The sequence below is a fragment of the Bos grunniens genome, chromosome 22 (assembly GCF_055505025.1).
Source record: "Bos grunniens cultivar Pamir isolate PY7600 chromosome 22, Bosgru_T2T1.0, whole genome shotgun sequence".
NCBI classification, from domain to species: domain Eukaryota; kingdom Metazoa; phylum Chordata; class Mammalia; order Artiodactyla; family Bovidae; genus Bos; species Bos grunniens.
Genome location: NC_141186.1, coordinates 5,944,314 through 5,966,117, shown reverse-complemented (window position 1 = coordinate 5,966,117; position 21,804 = coordinate 5,944,314). Strand labels below are relative to the sequence as shown.

Sequence of the window (21,804 nt, the reverse complement as noted above, 5' to 3'; positions counted from 1 at the left end):
AGGCCTTGCTTGTCGGAGCTCACCTTGAAGCTGTGGGTTGGGTCCAGGTGTTTTCCATGTCTCTTGTCCTCCTTGCACCAGTGAGCTACCTGACCCATGCTCTTCTCACGGCCGTGTGAGCAGTGTGAGCAGGAGAAGAAAGCGTGATGCCTCCTAAGGTCTATGCTCGGAGGTGTTACGATGCCACCCACACCCAGCTGGCGAAAGTTAAGTTGCTTAGCTGAGTCCCACACCAGTGCTTGAGAAATGGACTCTGCCTTTATCAGAAACTGCAGACTCAGTTGCAGTGTCTCTAATGGGGAATTGGAAATAATAATACAAGTACAGTATGCTTACTTGTAAATGCTTTCACCAATAAAGCCATGTGGATCACAGGAAGCATGTTAAAAGTGTGTGTGGGATGCTCTATATGCCCTGTGATTTCCCATCAGATGACTTGTACCAGTCATAAAAATCACTGCCTTCTCATTTCAGCTGATTTGCTGACCCATCCTTTCCACAGGCTCAAGTTGTCAAGAACGCCGGGTCAACAGGCAGTTCCGCTAAGGTGAGGCCATCACACAGCTCTCGGCAGCTTACAAAGGAGGGCTCAAGTGAACGCACATAAACTCAAAGCATCGTTTCACTTTCAGAAACCTTGCTCTCACCTGCTGAGGACACTGGAGTCAGAAAGGGACACCCTCGTAGGGAAGGAAAATTGTCCCAGTGCCCGTGGAGGGCGCAGGGATATTCCAGCTGACAGAGTAATGGTGAGCTTTCTGAAGGGCTTCCATTTCCTGAGGACACCAGCAGAGCACGACCATTTAAGTGCAGTGTTCTGACCAGTGTGTTTGCAGGCAGTGCCTATTACTTTGTCTTTCATTAGGTCTCTTTCCAGGCAGGAAAAAAGCCTGTGGAGAGAGTTACCCACCAGTCAACCACAGAAGCAACTTTGAAAGCCTGAGATGCATTGCGAGGTTGCAGCAGTATCTAATCACTCCTAGTAAGCACATCACAGAGGCCCTGCTGGAGACAGATGCCCTCCATCCTGACCTCGTTTCCTTTCTTTCCATACCAGTTAGGGAAATTCAGTGTTAGGTGTCTGTTCTTTTTTTTTTTTGTTCACCTGGACAACACTTTTTTACAGATTTGTTTGTTCAAAAGTGTGATAGGTGCTGTCAAAGGAGGAGACAGAGGCTTGTAGTAGAAAATATCAGTTGGAGACCTGCTGGTGTGGTGACCAGGAAGAGGAGGCACCCAAGCTTAGGTGCCCGGGAGAACACGAACCAGCTGGTGAAGGGTGAGGGGAGACCACCCAGTGAGAGAGCAGGATGAACAGGGTCCTGAGGCTGAAGAGAAGCCCTGGGTGGGAGCTGGTGAACCTGGGGAGAAGGGCCTTGGGGTGAGCTTGGAGACAGGCTGGGGCCTCGGGCTGTGATTGGAAATGTGAATTTTTAAAAACTTTTATTAAAGTTTGAGGTACATGGAGAAAAGTACATAAACCACAGTACAATTTTTATAAATTTTGTCACACAAAACATAGCTGTGTAACCAACATTCAAATCAGAAAACGGAATACAGCCCGCAGCCAGAGCACTCCTGGTCCCCTTTCCAGTCACCACGGACTCCCTCCTGCCCAAGAAGCACTTACCAGACTTCTGATCACCCTCGTCAGTTTTGCCTGCTTTTGAATGTGGCGCAAACAAGTCATGCAGTAAGCACGCTTTTGCTGTCTCTTGTTCAGTATGACCTTGAAATTCAACCATGTATTTCCTGTGATTTAAATCACTTTCGTTGCTGTTGAATAATCCATTACATGACTAAACCAAGATTTATTTATTCATCTGCCATCAGTGAGCCTTTGGTTAATTTCCATTTGGGGCTTATTTATGAGTAGTGCTGCTGACAGTGGTCTTGTAGCTGTCTTCAGGTGTATGTATGTATGCAGAGACCTGGCAAGCCCTATGTATGTATACATACAGAGGAGTCTGGGGGGTTGCAAACAGTTGGACATGACTGAAGCAATTTAGCATGTTCACATGCATACGTCGATTTTGGGGGTGTGTGTGTATGTGTGTAGCTGAGGGTAGGATTGATGGAGCATAGGGTGTGCATATGCTCAGCTTCAGTAGAAACTGCCAGATAGTTTTCCTGCCATTTTGTACCAAGTCACGCTGTCCGCAGAAGTGGGTGAGCATTCCAGGTGCTCCATACCCGCCCTAACACTGGATGTTATTCCATACGCCTTGTTCACTTCAGCCATCCTGACGGATGCAGTGGTCTTGCATTGAGACTCGATGAGTGAGCTGAGCCCTTTTCATATGTATGTTGACCATGTGGATGTTCTCTTTTGTCAAATATTTGGCTCATGTTTCTACAGAGTAGTTTCTAATTTTCTTATTTGTCTGAGTTCTTTTATTTTTAAATACGAGTCCTTTGTCAGGTATGCGTTTGTAAATACCATCTATTGCTCAGTGGGTTGCCTTTTCAATTAATTCTGTTTGATGATTGAAAGTTGTTAATTTCAACATAGTTCAATTTATCTTATTTCCCTTCATTGTGCGTGCTAAGTCACTTCAGTCATGTACGAATCTTTGCAACCCTATGGACTGTAGCCCACCAGGCTCCTCTGTCCATGGGATTCTCCAGGCAAGAATACTGGAGTGGGTTGCTGTGCCCTCCTCCAGGGGATCTTCCCAACCCAGGAATCGAACCGGGGTCTCCTGCATTGCAGGCGGATTCTTTACTACTAGCGGTTTTTGTGTCCTATTTAAGACATCTTTACAGATTCTAAGATAAGTGTTTGGAATTTTATCTGTGCAGTAAAGATCCATCGATAGGCATGAGCAGGTAACTGACAAGACCTGATTTATGTCTGTAGAAATAAATGGATGTTGCTGCCTAGAACTTAGAATTTAAGGGAAAGGTGTGGAGGAAGTGAGTGAGTATAGGGTCAGCTGCCTTAACCCTGGATGATAGATGACGATGAACTGACAGAATTCCCAGGTGGACTGGTCGAGCCATATGGAGGAAAAGCGAGGTACCGAGAGTGACCCACAGATGGAGGGTTAGAACTGAGTTGTTAGTGAGGCCATTCATTGAGATGGGGAAACTGAAGGGACTGTGGGTGGCAGAGAAGGGATGGCTTCTTTGAAAAAAGTGAAATACATATTATATATGTTATGTTTGAGACGTTCTGAGGCAAGCAAGTGGAAATGTCTGGAGGCATTTAGATATGCTAATTTGGATCTCACACTTGGGGGAGGAGTGTGTGTGTGTGTGTATGTGTGTGTTGGAGGAGGGGGAGTCTGAACTCAAAGACCCTTAGAACGTTTTCTTATCTCTCCAGAGGAAAACTGATCACTCCCTCCCTTACATACCTCCTTGTTCTGTATAGATTTCTCTCATGGTATCTGTAATTTTTTGAAAACAAATCTATCCCACTCAATTAGTCTGGGAGCTCATTGAGGGCATGAAAAAGTGCTTGTGCTTTGCATGAATCATTCATTTTTGTTAACCAGATGAATGGGTTTTCTTAAAGAGGTAAAACACAACTGAAAAAAAAAAAAAAAGACTTTTTAAAATCAAAACCTACTAATCAACCAGAATTCACAAAATGTTCTGCAAATCCCAGTAATAAGTCAATAGGATAAAGAAAGACCTCAGTACTTGAGTAAATAGAACAAAGTTGGCTTCCAGGATATTCAGATTGCCTCCCAACTGTGAGTAATGAAATGATTTTGAGCTGGTGCCTCAGTGCAGAGTGGAGGCTGCTGGCACACCCGATGGCCGGCTTATTGAAATAGACTGCTGGGCCGAGTCAGGGCAGCAAGAAGAGGCAAATTTCCATGACCCAGTGGAGCTCAACCAAAAGCTGAAAAAACTGGGGCAGAGAAGGGAACTGACACCTTTTCCTGCTTCCTGTGTTGTCAGCATCCCCCAAAGGTGATTTTTTTCTGGAGGCAAAAGGAAGAGTTAATGCATGAAATAAAGCCACGCTTGTGCTCCTGGATGGCAGGCAGGTCCAAACCCTCCTGCCTGATAGCCTTGCTGAGGCTGGTGCCAGTGCTTCTCATGGGAGTAGGATGCTCTGGGGTCCAGAGGAGGAGGGCACATTTCCACAGATGACCTTACCCACCCAGAGTTGTAAAATTCTGTACCCCTTTGTCCGAATGTACTGAAATCAAATTCAGCTGCTCACCGCTGGAAAGACCTACACTCAGGAGATGAGTGTTGGTGGAAAAGGAAAAGTTGCTTCATTTAGGAGACCAGCAACCTGGGAAGATGGTAGATACGTCCTCAGACCGTCTCCAAGGTACTGGTTAGGAGACAAAGGTTATTTTGGTTGTTTGTTTGGCTGCGCTGGGTCTTCATTGTGGTATGGAGGCTTAGCTGCCCCGAGGGATACGGGATCTTTGTTCCCTGACCAGGGATGGAATGCGCATCCCCCACATTAGAAGGCGGATTCTTAACCACTGGACCACCAGGGGAATCCCCAGGAGACGGAGGTTTTAAAGGCAATATGAGGGAGGGGCTGCAGTGTGCGTGATCAGCTTGTGCACAGATCTCCCATTGGTTGGCATCAAAGGAAAGTTTTGAGCATCACCAATCTTTGGTTTTAAACAATCTGGTGTCTGAGTGCTTGTGGTCAGCAGTTTTCATCTGGTGGGGGTCTTCCTCCTGTAAAAACAGCTTAGGAGTGTGACCTTTATCCATATATTCAGGGAATTGAGAGTTTGGTGACGTTTAGGTGGCTGGTTTATAGTCTAAATTGTTGCCTGCCTCCTGTCCCATGTCCTGGAGGTTTTGGTCTGGAATTAAACAAGCAAGATTAGTTCTCTCCTAGTCAATTAGTCATTGTCTAAAACAGCTCTCAGACATGCTTGAGTCACTGGGAATGGGAAATATGTGTTTCCAGTCTTGTGCTGCTCCAAGTGGGGCAGCTTTTGCTCTGGCTGCACAGACAAGTGGTGTTCAGTAGATAAGAGATACGGACTGTGTATGTGTAAAATGGGTGAAAATAGACAAGGGGGATTAATTTTAATAATGTTTTATTTAACCTAGCATATTACAGTTGAGGTCATTTCAGCATGCAGTATAAAAAACTAATGAGCAACAAATACATGTCTCCAAAATTGAATGTATATCTTAATTCTGAGCAGCCACATTTCAAGAGTTCAGTAGTGACATGGTGAGTGGTCACCATATTGGATGGTATAGGCCTAGACTTAAAAAGTCATGCAGCTCCTGGTGACACGGTGCTTCCTAGAGCTCTGGCTTTGGTCTGACTGCCATAGACCTGTCTGAGGTCAAGAACATCTTCTTCCACTTGCCTTTTCTTTCTGAAATCCCCCAATTTGACTTTGTCTCTTCCTAAAGCTACTGTTACTCACTATGTAACATTGGTTTCTGTTCCTCCTGAAACCAGCTGTTGGTGGGACCCAGACCTTCTGCCCTGTCTCACTCCATTTCCTGATTTGAGACCACAAGGGTCTTCCATATTGGGCTTTCCTATTAATATCATGCAAAAACAGGGAGATAAAATAACAAATGTAAGGTAATACAGCGTTGAGAACCAGCTTCAAAATACTTTAATCTTCTTCTGTGCAGTGCCTGCCTCTTCAGTGAGACAGAAACTGGAAGTTTCCACTGCTTCTTTGTCCTTTGTGGAGGGCCTTCTGCATTTTTTCCCAAGGATGGGGCTCACCATGCCTCCCACTTCTGCAGCACCCACCATTAGTGAAGGTCAAAAGATGGCTTCTTGCTAATGGCCCATCTTCCTGGATGTCAGCCCAAAGGCCAAGATTGACAAGCAGTCTCTGAAGGACTCAGCTGCCCGACATCCTCCCTGAATCTCTGTCTCAAGCAGGAACTGTCAGACACCTCTGAATCTTTCCTCCTACAGGACAGACTTAACGTGAATGATTGCTTGGCTTAGAAAGGGGCACAGGTTACGATGAAAAGTAGGGTGGGGTTAATGGACTTGGATTGGGGTGGCAAAAGAAATTGGCTCCATTAGCTTGTTAGAATTTAAAGGACTTTTACAGAGGAAATAAAAAGTGGAACCAATTTATTTCCATGCCAACAAAGATAAAAGCCCCAACTGAATGCAAACTCCGTCCCTCGGTGCTCTGCACATGGCTGACAGCACCAGCCTCTAGCCTCAAGTCCACACTGAAGGGACAGCTCCAGGTCCCAGACACTCTCCTTTCTCTTCCCCTGTCTGCCGTGAGGTGTTTGACAGTCCCAGCCGGGGGGAATTCTCTCTCTGTGACCTCCTCAGAAGGGTTTCCCCTTTGGGAGATAATCTCGGTGAACCATCTCGGTGCCTGGGATCTAGGAAAAGTTCAGGGAGCAAAATGGCAGCCAGGGTCCCACACTGAGGCAAAGGGTGTGCCTGGAACCAGTTCCTGGCTGTGAAGAGAAGTCTGGTGAGGAAACCTTCATACAAAACAAGAATAAACTCTAGATTCTGTTTCCAAAGACCCTTTATGGCCCAGGTTATTGATCATTAGGTGTCTTGGCTGCAAAGACTGGATAAGAATAAGTGCTTTCTAGGCAACCTTTCTACACCTGTGTTAGGTGTGAAGCTGTGCATGCATGTGGGGATATTCGACATTTTGCTGTATAATCAAGGGCTGGCGTGTGGCACAGCTACTCCTAAGTGGTTCTAATGTAGGTCTGAGCACTCAGATCAATGAAGGGAAAAGTGGTATGAATACCTAATCATTATGGAAAATGTTATCCTAATATGGGCGATGAAGATGTATTAAGCCCGTTGCCGTAGAAATGTGCACGTCAGACTCATGGTAGGTTCTTCACAGAGTTGAAGGCTAAAACTTCTTATTTCTCTAAAGGAAGATGAAAAGCTCAGAACTCACTGGATGATAAGTCCAGTCCAGGATCCAGACGCAGGTTTTCTCTGCCAGGGCAGTGAAACAATGACGGCGACAGCAGACACTCATTGCCTGTGCCCGCTTATGAGAGAAGCCTTTTCCAGGAAGACTGTGGCTGTCATCCAGAGGCGCGCTTCCTCGGTCACCTGACCCCAGTGGTGCTCAAGTGTCTGCTGTGTGGTGCCCATCGTGTTCATCGCATTCTCTGTGTGATTACATTTGGGCAGGGACATGTGACCCCACTGTGGGCCAGTGACATGTGTGGAGAAGGCTTGTGGGCCTTCTGAAAAGTATTTTCTTCTCTATTAAATTGAGAAGAATGTCTTTTGGACAAACTTGAGGTTGAAAGTCTATATGTATACAGTCTCCTCAAGAAGACCATTCTGAGAAAGATATTTAAGTTCAAGAAGTTTATTTGGGAGTGATCTCAGGCAGCGTCCGCAGGGAAGTGAGGAATGACAGGGGGAGGAAGGCGGTCAGCATGCTACGCCTTAATGAGCAGGCTTCACTCCTGATCACTGAGCCTCAGTCCTGCTGGGACCTTGGGGATGAAGTGTAGGCCGTATCTCAGAGTTGTCCCGCCTTGGAGGTGAGTAAGCCCTACTTCTGTCCATCAACCTCCTGAGGCATTGTGGAGCACTGTCCCCAGGTGTCACCTCCCTCCACATGGGGAGGAGACAGCCCCAGGGACAGAGAGAGGCTGCTGCCAGAGGCCCCCTTAGATCTGGGGGTGCGGAAGGGCAGGCTCTGAGGGACGTGATGGGCACTGGCATTTCGACTAGTGGCACAATTAACCAACTCTGGAAGCATCATCCTTTTACGTGAGTTAATAGCACTTTCAGAAGTGGACACTCTCGCTCAGGGGTAGGGCTGCCATTCAGCTCGTATGCTCTGGTGCAGACGTAAGGGTTGTTTGCAGCCAGCATCTCTTGTGATAACTTAGATGCCTCTTTTCCTGGTCAGTGCCAATGCTATTTCCCTTAAGATATCTCAGTGGCTGCCGTGTAGAAGAAACATCTAACTGATCTACCTCCTACCCAGTCTCTTTGCTGTTAGCCTCTTCATTGCCTCGTTTTTCTGCAGATTAATGACTGACCAGAAAATCTTCCTTAAGCACCATTTTCATCATATCATTATCTGCAGGGAACCCATAGTCTAAAGATGAAATTTCTTAATGAGATCTTCAAGTTCTCCATTCTGGCCCTGACCTACCAGTCTAATCTTATTAATATCGCCTATGACTTTCATATATAAAAACTGGCATCAACTTGTATACTTTTCACAACAGTCACAAGGGTAGGTAGTATCATCGAAACCATTTTTTAGATAAGAAAGCTGAGGTTTCAAGAAGTCATACATTTTAAGGAAGCAGATTCTAGGCCTTTCTAAATAGAGATATTGGGCTACAGTTTATCCCCATCTGGAGAGTGTGCTTCTATGGGCATATTTATATATCTTAAAATTTTACCATTGCCTTGCACAGTTTTTGCACATAGAGTTATTGTTCATCATTCAGTCACTAAGTTGTGTCCGACTCTTTGTGACCCCATAGACTGCAGCACACTAGGCTTTCCTGTCCTTCACTATCTCCTGGAGTTTGCTCAAACTCATATCCATTGAGTTGTTGATGCCATCCAACCGTCTCATCCTCTGTCACCCCCTTCTCCTCCTGACCTCAATTTTTCCCAGCATCAGGGTCTTTTCCAATAAGTCAGTTCTTTGCACCAGGCGGCCAAAGAATTGGAGCTTCAGCTTAAGCATCAGTTCTTCCAATGAATATTTGGGGTTGATTTCCTTTAGTATGTATGGATTTGATCTTGAAGTCCAAAGGGCTCTCAAGCATCTTCTCTAGCACCACAGTTCAAAAGCATCAATTCTTTGGTACTGAGCCTTCTTTATGGTCCAACTCTCACATCTGTACATGACTACTGGAAAAACCATAACCTTGAATACAGACCTTTGTCAGCAAAGTGATGTCTCTGCTTTTCAATATACTGTCTAGGTTTGTCATAGTTTTTCTTCCAAGGAGCAATCATCTTTTAATTTCATGTCTGCAGTCACCATCTGCAATGCTTTTGGATTCCAAGAAAATAAAATCTGTCACTGTTTTCACTTTTTCCCCATCTATTTGCCATGAAGTGATAGGACCGGATGCCATGATTTTCGATTTTTGAATGTTTTTCAGAGCTTTTTCACTCTCCTCTTTCACTTGCATCAAGAGGCTCTTGAATTCCTCTTTGCTTTCTGCCATTAAAGCGGTATCATCTGCATATTTGAGGTTGTTGATATTTCTCCTGGCAATCTTGATTCCAGCTTGTGAGTCATCCAGCCCTGGCATTTCACATGATGTACTCTGCATATATATTGAGTACCTGAAAAAGTATTTGCGGAGCAAATGCTCCCACAACTCCATATGGAGAGTCATCTGATACCATGACTTTTGTTTCTGACTCTCTCTGCCCATGGCTTCATGACATCATTTTGCAAAAAAGGAAATTATCTCAAGACTGAAAAGGGAAATATAAATCAGAACTTACTGATGTAAATATCTATTGAGAGTCTGTAAAGAAAAAGGGATTTTCATACATTGTTCTCAAAAGTGAAAAGGTGAATGAAGAATGTAAACACAAACTCCATTTTTAGCAAAACTAAAGGGCAGCAAAAATTCCAAATTGAAAAGCTGATGGAGGGGCTGCCAAAAGCAGTGGGTCCAGCAAAGGGATGCTCAAGAAGCACAGAGAAATGTCACAGCTCAAAAGAGCCAGAAACAAGTCATCTCCAGGTGAGAGCACCTGCAGGTAAAAACTCTACATCTCGACAGTTGCCAGAGCTCCCAAGACCTCATCTAGATTTTTTCCAGATGACAGAGGAGCTGAGGTTACATGAAGAATCACATAGGTGAGCCTTGTTTGCAAGAAGCTGTCTCTGGTGGAGGAGGAGGGAAAAGTCTTTGCATTGCAAAACCCCCTGTAGTTGTCTATCTCCATTAGGGGTGAGGGACACACACACACACACACACACACACACACAATATTCAAATACACCTGGAACAGGAAATCTAGACAACACAGGCCTCCCAATTTTTCTAACACAAATTAATTCAATTTAATTGTATTACCACTGTGTAACTGGAACATAAAGCAGAAATGTATAAACTCAGAGAAAAAATAGTAAGAAAAAAGAAGATATCAAATAGGACTTCAGCACAAAAATTGGAAGAAAATATTAAATAGTAAATATTAAGCCATCACATAAATGAATATTATAAAGGTATCTGTGAAATTACTTGATTGAGTAATTGGATGATGGAAGTGAAGGAAGGAGAAAGGATAATATATTAAATTCATCACTGTTTACAGATTTAGCAGATACAGTATAAATTGCGATCATAAAAGTAACCTACTTGGATAAAACTACGTATGCTACTAGGATTAGAAGCAGCAGACAACATAAAGCAAAACACGAGATGGTGAGGAAGTTTTGAAACCAGAAAAGAAAGTACAATATAAAATAAGATGACAAACATCCTTATCACATCAATAATTATAAAGGAGCTAAAATCTCTTGTGGAAAACAAAGCCTTTTATGTTGGGATCACTAAGCCATATCCTAACAAGATTCCTGGACTTCAAGGATGAAGAATCAACTGACTGAAGACACCAGCGCTCACAGACAGTGGAATAGCAGCTCCAAACACTCCAGGAGCTAAGTGGGATCCAGAGAGTCCACACCCAGATCAAAGCTGTTCAGGGATGAAGGTAGCAAGCAGATCTAAACATGAAATAACACAGAAGTTGTTTTTTCCCCATAAGCCGTTCTTTAGGTGTCTAGGTACAATAGTTTGCAGACTAGTCTGTGGCTCAAATATAGCCAGCTACTTTTTTTTCTTTAACAGTTTTATTGTGATGCAGCTGCGTCCATTCACTTACATACTATCTATAGCTGTTTTGCTTGGGCTTCCCTTGTGGCTGAGCTGGTAAAGAATCCGCCTGCAACACAGGAGACCTGGGTTCGATCCCTGGGTTGGGAAGATTCCCCTGGAGAAGGGAGAGGCTACCCACTCCAGTATTCTGGCCTGGAGAATTCCATCGACTGTGTAGTCCATGGGGTCACAAAGAGCTGGACATGACTGAGTGACTCACTTTCATGGCTGCTTTTGTGCTGCAAGGCAGAGTTAAGTAGTTGGGACAGAGCTTTTATGACCTGCATAGCCTAAAAGAGGTGGAAGTTTGCAGACCCCTGCACTAGGCATAAGCTCCTAAAGCTAGGGGTCCTCCTGTATCCCCAGCACTCATTTCTGGGAGGAGGGGGTATTCCACACACATGCCAGATACAGGAGGAAGCATCCTTGTTCTCATTCTCTTAACTAACTGGAGCACGCTCTCTGCATCCATCTCCTGAACCACCCTTTATGCCTCAATTACACCCTTGGTGATAGTGACACATGGGGCTCCCAGGTGACTCAGTGGTAAAGAATCCACCTGCCAATTCAGGAGATGCAGGAGACATGGTTCCATCCCTGAGTTGGGAAGATCTCCTGGAGAAGGGAATGCAACCTACTCTAGTATTCTTGCCTGGGAAATCCCATGGACAGAGGAGCCTGGTGGGCTCTAGCCTATGGGATTGCATAAGAGTTGGACACGACTAACTGATTAAACAACAGCAGTGGCACATGAAGGTCCAATTCTTTGTGGTAAAAGTGCCAGAAGCTGCAAAGAGTTAACAGACTTTCAGCGAGCTAGTCTTTGTGAAGGATTTCTTTCATGGAATTTCTTACGGCTTCAAACACTGCGAAGATATCTTACACTTGTGCACTGATCTACAGATAACAATTTACTTGCTCTTGTCCTTTCTCTGCTCAACTGTCAGTCAAATGTACTCTGTTCTCCTGTAAAAAAGTTTGGAAGAAAGAAGGGCTATATTTAGCAGGTATAGAAATTAAACAACAGGCTTGCTTGTTAAATCAGTCCTGTTTCTCTCTCCTCACAGCTTCCTGGTCCTTGTTCCTCCTCTTTCCCTTTTCTTTACGCCAGGCAAGCTTAGAACCCTAAGAAGGTCTGGGAACAGGGGAAATTGGACACAGCCAGTACACCTCACTTTTCCAGGAGGCAGTAAGAGTGCTGGTTGAGAAAGTGAGCTCTAGGGTAAAGTAGCTTAATGGAAAATCGTTGCTGTGTCCCTCACCAGCTGGTGGCTCTGGCTGTGATACTTAACAGGCCGGTGTCCCAACGCCCCCATCTGTAAGACGGGTATCCTGACTGCCTACTTGTAGGCTTGCGGGAAATGGAACGTTTTAGTATGGACTGAAGCAGTTACACTGGTGCTTGGCGCATAATCGGCCCTCCCAAACGTCCGCTGCTGGCACTGTTGTCGTCCTCGTTCACTCTTTACTCTGAAGGGAGTGATCAGTGGGGGATTGGCATCCACAGCACTGTCTGCAGCGTGGCCTCCAGAAGGCTTCAGATAAGAGCGCCTGGGGTGTGCAGCTCCGGGGCTCCCAGCTCGGCACGCCTGCTTTCCCTCGGTCTCCGCAGGGCAGACGGCCTGCTCCATGGGCCGTGATAGCTCTAGAGCCAGCTCTGAACACAGCGCTGGTTCCTGGATGCTCTGGGTTGGGGTACAGCAATTCCACCTTCATCTGACTGTTCAGTGAAGATGGCGAAGATGATTCTGCACGGCTCCAGGAAGTTGTTTCTGGTTTTTGTTACTTTGGGAAAACTTGTTGGGACACCTGATTACTCATTTATTTATTTTCGGCCGTGCTGGGTCTTTGCTGCTGCCTGGGCTTTCCTCAGTTGCGGTGAGCGGGGGCTCCTCTCTAGTTTTGGTGCGCGGGCGTCTCGTGGCAGTGGGGCACAGGCTTTAGGGTGCCAGCTTCAGTAGCTGCGCCACGTGGGCTCAGTAGCGGTGTTCCCAGGCTCTAGAGCGCAGGCTCAGTAGTTGCGGTGTTCAGGCTTGGTTGCTCTGAAGCACGTGGTATCATCCCAGATCAGGGACTGAACCTATGTCTCCTGCAGGGCTTCCCTGGTGGCTCAGACGGTAAAGCGTTTGCCTACAATGTGGGAGACCCGGGTTCGATCTCCGGGTCAGGAAGATGCTCTGGAGAAGGAAATGGCAACCCACTCCAGTACTCTTGCCTGAAAAATCCCATGGATGGAGGAGTGTGGTGGGCTACAGCCCACAGGGTCGCAAAGAGGTGGACATGACTGAGCGACTTCACTTTCTTTCTGCATTGGTAGGCGAATTCTATATCACTGAGCCTCCAGGAAAGCCCCTACCTCATTACTTATTAAAGGGATAAGACCTCTGCTTGCTAGGAGATTTCTGTGTACTTGGGGGGCTTCTAGGAAGTGATATGTAACACTGCTTTACATATTGCGTTTCTGAAGGAGTTACTCTAATCTGATTGTCACAAATAGGATTCACCTGATTTCAGAGCTGAATAAAGCAGTTCACGTCATAGTAACGTGCATTGCCTCAGAACGTGAACGAAATAGTGTTCCTGGTTTTGCTCACTCTGGGATGACAGAAGACCTCTAGTTCATCGGGGCTGGATTGTTCATCTGTTACTATACTCAGATTTTTTTTTTCTTTAACCTTGGGATATTCTTATAAGAAAAAAATGAAGAATGACCCAATCTGTCTCTAAAATTAGAACTATATGACACTGACTATATATGAACTTTAAAGCATTAAGCAACACACTACAGATGATATGTAGTAAATTCTGATAGAAACCTGTAATGTCTCTTCTTTAAGGAGGGGGTAGTGACCCTGAGCCCAAGCAAATGGCTTTTATTCTATTTTGGTCTGGTTTCTTCTGTAGCAGAGAAGGCGGCTTTCCTTTACCCTTTTAGGGTCCCTGGCTGAGTGTGAAAATTGAAGTGACAAGAATAGTAACAAGAGAAAAGCACGCACATTTGTTTGATAGATGTTTTCCCTGAGGTGGAGCCTTAATGAGGAAATGAAGACCAGAGGAAACAGACCTGCATATTTCTGTGCTTGATGTGGTGCCGGGTGGGCCGTGGTGGACGAATATTACAGCTTGGGGGTGTGAGGTCAGTGCAGTGACCTGGGGACTGAGCAAGGACTGTCTGCTAGGGTCCTCCTCTGTCTCCCTCATCTTGGGAGATGAGGCTGCTCCTCTGCTGCACGTGTAGGGAGCACACCTCTCACAGGAAGGTTTTACCACGTGTTTCAGGGAGGAAGGTGGAGGGGAGGAGAGCAGAGCAAGCTTCCTGCGTCTCCTGTTTTCTCAGACTCCTCTGCTGGGCTTCACATGTTCAGCATGCAAGGTGCCATGTTTGGGGGAGTGTGTCCTGAACCTCTGGGTTCTTCCCTCTCACGCTGTCCACATTCAGAATCCTGTGCAGCTCCACTGCCTCTGCCACTTCTCTTCTCCCAGCCTCCTGCTGTTCACCATAAACTCGCAGACTGGGATGAGGGGCCCACTCACGTTCCTTCCCTCTCAGCACAGCCCCAACCCTGACGGGGCTATGGGAGTCTGGGTCCCACGAAATACTGACCTTTGCTAAATACTGTTTTGAATGGCCCTTGTGTGTTTCCTTGGGGTTGGGCTCTTTTTATTCCAAGGAAAAGAAGACTTTTCTCTGTTTTTCCACAGTGACTCATAAGTACTGCTCTTAGTGGATACAGTAATGGAGGTGTTGATGTAAACAGGGACTGTACTTTCTCCTGTGATCCTCACTATAACCCTATGAGGTCTTTAATATTTAATTCTTCAATATTTAATATTTAATTATAATTTATTTACATAAATAAAATATATTAGATAAATTATATAAAAGGAAATTTATTAATAATAAATATTATTTAATATTTAATGTTATTATACTCCTTTTATAGACAAGGAAATTGGAGTTAAGAGAATTTAAGTAACTTGCCCAACATCACATGACTAATATATCTTGGGGCTGGAACTGAAGCTCAAATCCAACCATCTACAGAACCCTAAATTTTAACCACCAACATGATAAAAAATAAACATTTACAAGTATAATTTTAAAAGAAGAGGTCATCTGGGCCATGGTCTAGTCATACAAATTATAATTGCTTGAAAGTGGCTACAGATTGGAAAAAACTAAAGTCATTTAGTCTATACCATGAAACTACTCTCTCCTATAACCAGCCTGTGAATTCTCTAACAACTACTTAGAATTTCAAATATTTGTAAGATTCAAGGACTTCATAGCCTTCAAATACATTTAGTTTTTTTATTTTTTATAATTAAAAACATTATAAAAAACTTTAATTTCATTTGACTAAATTCAGGTGCTTTATTTGAGTTCACTCAGACAATGGTAATAAATGACAGATGACGCTTCCCAGATGGCACTAGTGGTAAAGAGCCCACCTGCCAATGCAGGAGATGTTAACAGACGCATGTTTGATCCCTGGGTTGCGACGATGCCCTGGAGGAGAGCATGGAAATCCGCTCCAGTATTCTTTCCTGGAGAATCCCATGGACAGAGGAGCCTGGCGGGCTATGGTCAATGGTATCACAGAGTCGGACACTGCTGAAATGACTTAGTGCAATGACTCCACTATAATTTCTGCTACTCTTAAGTTGTGCAAGTTAGTGGTAAGTGACATTTTTAACTCCTTGGATAGTTTCTAGGATACTGGTCATATATGGAGGACTTGGATGAATAAGTAAAATGAGAATATTTAAAATGTGCATTTCCTGATTTCTGTGTTGTCAGCTTTTGGAATAGTGGTTTATATCCCACCACTCAATTTTAATATATTTTGTGTTCTGTGTATCAGTTTGTAGACAGAGTAGAGGCCCCATATGGCAGCTTGTTGGATGTGATACAGGCTCCCACTGTGTCCTGAGGCCACTGAGCTGGTGTGCATTGATTATTGAGTCCTCTGACCTCCAGGATCACACTAGTGGTAGGCTTGTAAGGGGTGTGTCTCTAGCTTCTTGAATCTTAAAACTGGAAGAAATCTCAGAGTGATCTCCAGCTCAGTGATCTCATTTTATTTATTAGGAAAGACTGATGCTTGTTATTCATTGTAACTTTAGTATTTCCAGTCCAGGCCAGTCATCTCCCTATCAGAAACACTGAGTGCCTTCCAGGGCTCATGCATCCTGGCCTTGTGGGAGATGAGACTCCCTCCTGGCAGGAAAAGCTAAGCCTATCGGAGCAGAGAAGGCAGTGGCACCCCACTCCAGTATTCTTGCTGGAAAATCCATGGACAGAGGAGCCTGGTAGGCTGCAGTCCATGGGGTCGCTAAGAGTCGGGCACGACTGAGCGACTTCACTTTCACTTTTCACTTTCATGCATTGGAGAAGGAAATGGCAACCCACCCCAGTGTTCTTGCCTGGAGAATCCCAGGGACAGGGAAGCCTGGTGGGCTGCCATCTATGGGGTCGCACAGAGTCGGACACGACTGAAGTGATTTAGCAGCAGCAGCAAGCCTATCGGAGAGCCAATGTCCGGGAGAAAATGGACTGAAGTGGTACACTGGCTATCTCAGTAGAGGGTCAGTGGGCCGAGAAGCAAAGTCCAAGTCAGAGGCAACTGCCCAGAACTAGAGGCCTCACCGTAGCACTGGGAGACCTAAGGGTGGAGCTGAGGTAGAGCCTGGGGCCAGTTTGGGAGCTGAGGAGCCCTGAAGCCAGGGTCTTGTTATACAAGGACAGTTGTCATGATCACGGATGGGGAGAAAGGCATTGTGTCCTGCATCCGGTGATTTTTTTTTATTTTTAGTTAATGTTGCTTGTTTGCCATGAGGGTAGCTAGAACTTGGTTGTAGTGTTCCAAAAGAGTACCAGACTAGATTAAATCAGTACGTGGTATTGCAGCTGAAACCAGGAACAATAAACAGCTGTCAGGACTCCACGTTGCAAAGGACAGAATATCTCATTTCAGTCAGCCCTTTCAAAGAAAGGGTTTATCATTTCACGTACCTGAGCTTTCAGAGCCTAGGCAGGCTCCATGATTGGCTGATCCAGAAGGTTGCGGTTTCTTTCCATCTCCCTGCTTCAGCTTCCACGGTGTCATTTTCCACCCAAACCTGTTTCTACTCGTGGTTTAAAGATGGCTGCCATAGGCCTGGGATTCTGGGGTTCCTGTTCAGCTTTGGTGAGATGCTGAGAGTTTCTGCCCCAGCATTCTGATCAAGTCCTGAGATCAGCTCTGATTGCATAGGTGCTCACCCTTGAACCCAAGCCTGATTTAAACCAACCAGGGACTACTAGTAGAATGAGAGAAGGAATGAGCTTATTCTGGAAAAATATGGGATGTGGACAGAGAGGTAGCTACGGAAATAAAATCTAGGTGCTGTTAAGCAGAGAGAGACAGGAAATGCATTGGTCATTCAACTCGATTCACATAGACAAGAGGCCTGGACTTCTGAGCTTGTGAGCTGAGACACACTTTCCCAGGTTCTCGACCCCAGCACTAAGGAGTCTGATTCAGTAGGTCTGCATTTGAACACATCTTCCCTGTTGATTCTATTAACAAACCACCTATGAGAACCATGGGAGTACATGACTTTGGAAAAAAATGTTAAAAATATTTATAAAGTCTTTTTCCTTATAATAATAGAACATGTCCATAACCTAAAACTTAGAAAATACAACAATGATAAGACAATTTGTAAAGTTTTTTTTTTTTTTTTTCCCTACTAGCAAGGAAATGCCTGTAGTGTTTGCTAAAGAGGGACAGTGGTTGTTCAGTTAAAGGACTGAGCATGAGCTTTGAAAAATCTACTGTGTTCCTGTTTGATGAATGCTTTGCATTTCATTAGAATTCTTGCACAGCCTCAGAGCAGCCTTGGGATACTTGCCAACAGCTGATGGCCCTGCTGCTCTGCTAATACACAGGGGCAGAGGCTCTCTGTCAGTGACATCCCCAAGACTGGCTTTATGGAGAGAGTCATTCATCAAGGTGAGCAGGGCACTCTGCACCCATCCAGGCCTGGAGGAGGTGACCACAGCCACTGAGAGCCCTCATACCTGGGAGAATCCCAGTGAGGCCCGGCCTTCCCTGCAAACGACTGGGCTTCAGCACTGGCCTTACACGTGGGGCTTCCCTGTGGTCAGCTTTGATCTTGCCATTTGTATGCTTGGTTGAAGGTGAGCTGTGACCCTCACTTGTATGTCCACAGTAATTTCAATAACTTTTGGCTTATTTCTGGGCTGGTTAAAGGAACCCACATAGACAAGCACAGGGCCTTGGATAGATGGCTAGAAATGTGGACTCTTGAGTTAGGCTGTCCTATTTACTGATTTGCCGGCTCTGCTACTTACGTCTCTTCAGCAAGCTTCTTCACCTCTCTGTCCCTTTGTTTCATTGCCTGTGAGATGGGGCCACTCCAAGGACCCGCTTCCTGAAGCTGTGTGAGCGGTAAGGCAGACAAGGACCTAACTTGCCAAGGGCCTGGTGCTAGAGACACCAGGTTAAGGAGGACACTGGATCTGATCAGTTCTCCTCTGATGAGTGATCTCATTCGTTGACTTAAATGAAGTTGTTTCTACTCTGATGAGTGATCTCATTCGTTGACTTAAATGAAGTTGTTGCAGACACTGTCCACAAGAGCAAACAGCAGCTTCTGTAGACAACGTGTAGTTTGCTCTGCACTGAGAAACAACAGAGGGTTTTACGTAAGAAAGGTGCTATGATCTGATTTTTATATTTTCTTTTTCTTTGCCTTAGGTGTGCAGATGATGCACACAATGCAAGCAGAGAGACCAGCTGGGGGAAGAGAGTGTTTACCTAGGACGATACTTCGGATGTACACACAGGAATACCACGGGACAGGGGCTGGGGGTTAAGGGGAGAGCTGTGTCCCTGGCTGATGTGGCAGGTGGAGAGAGCCGGGGAGGAGCTCCGAGGCTTCTGTCTCAGGTGGCTGTACGGTGCCATCCCTGAGCACCACTTACCAGAAAGCTGCTGGCTTCTGTTTGTTTTTATTCCAAGGTGGATCAGATAATAATAACAATCAACTTTGGTTTGAGTGCTTGAGTTGGAGAGACCTGTAGTTGACTTAGGATGCCTGGGGAAGTCAGATACCTCCAGGTGGCTGGGTGTATTTACCCCTGTAAGTCATCCACGCAGAGTGCATACGCTAAGTCCTCTGGAACCTGAAATAGCAAAAGAACAGAACCCTGAAGAGAGGCCAGAAACACATCAGCATTCCTTTGTCAAAACAGAGGAACCAGTAAAAGAAATGAAATTAAGTCAGAGGAAAGGAGGAAAATTATGATTTGGGTCACAGACTCTTAAAGGAGAGAAGAAGGTAGCGTGGCTTTGAATGGTCATGTGGGATTAGGGTGGAACGGTACCTGATGTTGGCCTGGAATGCTAGGCACAGGCTGCCAGTAAGCTGACAGGGAGCGGGGCTTGGGAAATGACCAGAGTGGCTGCACACAACTTCCTCAGCCTGTGGGTTTAGGAGCCAAGGTGGGAACAAGTCCAGAGAAGAACTGGGGAGAGGAGTGTGCAGGGATGAGGGAAATTGTCATGGGGTGAGACCCAGGGCTTTCCTGGGGGTCTGGCCTGTGGGTGGTGAGGAAGGCTGTCCTATTCCCAACTCTCAAAGGACTTTCAGTCCAAGTCTTGCCTTTTCTCCCAGGGGTCCACAGCGTCTACTTGTATTGACTGACTCTCTAGGACCTACCTCTCAGGGACACAGGAGTGCTGCCCTCTGGAGTTGTGCACGCCTGCTCCTTTGGCCAGGCTTTCTGCTTGGCTTCCGCCCATCCACATGTCCCAGGCTCCTGGCCGCAGACACGGGTAGAGGGTGGACACACATCCCAAGTCAGGCTACTCAGAACGGAAGACACAATTGCAGGGGTGTCATTTAAACTCTTAGGGTTGCAGCCCTAGTTTCTTCCAGGTCTGTACCACCAGCTGCGTGATGGCCCTGGGTGCTGTTGGCATCATGTGACTGTGAAAGTGGGCATGAGCAGAGGACCTGGGGCTGAAAACTGAGGGAGGGGAGGTGGGCACTGCCTGCCCATCTAGCTTCTCCAGACGGTCAACTAATACATCCCTCTTACTGCTTGAGTAACAAGACACATCTTAGTGAATACACCCTTCCACTTCTTCAGACACAGTTGTAGAAATAAAAAATAAAATGTTCATTTTTTAGAAATTCTTTGACATTTACAGGGATATTTTGCATCCATTATCCCATTTGATCCTGACAAATATATGCACCATTTTACAGATGAAGGTCATTAATGGGCAAAAGGAAACTAGAATTCACATTTCTGGTTCTTACTCATGACATCACCATGTAAATTCCTTTTAAACATAGTCAGTTGAATATTGAATGAGCAGTTTCATATTCCACTGCTAGTTCTGTCTCCATGCTATGTTTATATTTTTATGTATTGTTCTAAATCACAGAAGCTTTTTGCAAAAGCTGTGGCCTTTAGTGAGTAATCAATATCTTAGTATGAAGATGCAGCAAGTATTAATGAGTTAGCAAAGAAATCACAAAGCTGCTTTAAATGCATTTACCCCAACAAGCTCAGACAGGTCACATTCCAGAGTCCTGAAAGCACTCGCAGGTTTTATCTTGTTTATTATTTTAAGATTATTATTATTGTCCATATTTGAAAATTTTTGGAGAATGGGAGAGACACAAGAAAGGTAAAGCTGGGAAAAATATGACCTGTTTTTCAAAAGGGAGATGCTAGGAATTACAGACCTAATGCTATGCTTTGTCCCTCAGCCGTATCCAACTCTGTGATCCCATGGACTGGAGCCGGCCAAGCTTCTCTGTTCATGAGGATTCTCCAGACAAGAATACTGCAGTGGGTTGCCATGCCCTCCTCCAGGGGATCTTCCCAACCCAGGGATCGAACCCAGGTCTCCCTCATTACAGGTGGATTCTTTACCATCTGAGCCACCAGGGAAGCCCATGAATATTGGAGTGGGTTGCCTATCCCTTCTCCAGGAGAACTTCCTGACCCAGGAATCAAACTGGAGTCTCCTGCATTGCAGGCCGATTCTTTACCAGCTGAGCTACAGGGAAAGCCCACATACCTAATAGTTGATAGAAAAAATTGAAAACAATTCTAGAAGATAACCAAGCAATGTTCTATCTGTGGGAATTTGGAGAAGAATTTGACAATTACTGGTGTAAGTCCTGTCGAACTAACCTGGTCTCTGATAACAAGTCAATTGTTGTGATAAAACAAAGGCTATAAGATCCGAGGGTTCAGTAGATTTATAGGTAGTTTTAAAACCTCCCTGAAAATGAATGACTGTGTGTGTGTGCATGCGTTTGTGAGAGACTCAACTGCACAGAGAGGAGTTTGAGTGCACACTGCAGTTGCTGGCCTGATCCCTGCTTTAATCTATGCAGGCATCTTCTTTTGTTTTATACTAATATTTTCATTTTTAAAAACATTAATTTACTTATTTTTGGCTATGTTGGGTCTCAGTTGCAGTGCCCAGGCTTCTCTCTAGTTGTGGCGAGCAGGCTCTGTTGTTGGGGCACTCAGGTTTCGTTGACCATTGGCATATGGGATCTCAGTTCCCTGACCAGGAGTCAAACTCACATCCCCTGCATTGGAAGGCAGGTTCTTAACCATTGGACCACTAAAGAAGTCCCCCACGTTTATTTTATTCTCTTCCATCCCCACTTCCAATGCCATTTTGCCTCTTAGACACTCAGTCTGCTGCTGCCGAAACGCCAATACTTTGGCCACCTGATGCAAAGAGCTGACTCATTTGAAAAGACCCTGATACAGGGAAAGATTGAGGGCAGGAGGAGAAGGGGACGACAGAGGATGAGATGGTTGGATGGCGTCACCGACTCGATGGACATGAGTTTGGGTGAACTCCTGGAGTTGGTGATGGACAGCGAGGCCTGGCGTGCTGTGGTTCATGGGGTCACAAAGAGTCAGACACGACTGAGCAACTGAACTGAAATACAGCTGAA

General features: G+C 45.3%; 1 long non-coding RNA gene across 8 annotated transcripts in view; it reads left to right on the top strand.

Moving 5' to 3' along the window:
• The window catches only part of LOC147347952 (uncharacterized), a 146,727-nt gene that overhangs the window by 58,771 nt on the left and 66,152 nt on the right, over window positions 1-21,804 (top strand). For 3 of the 8 annotated variants that reach the window (XR_015150847.1, XR_015150849.1, XR_015150852.1), the window contains exon 2: window positions 503-547. The exons of the other annotated variants lie outside the window; for them this stretch is intronic. This is a non-coding gene — a long non-coding RNA (uncharacterized LOC147347952). The remainder of the gene's footprint in view (window positions 1-502; window positions 548-21,804) is intronic. 8 annotated transcript variants of the gene reach the window in all.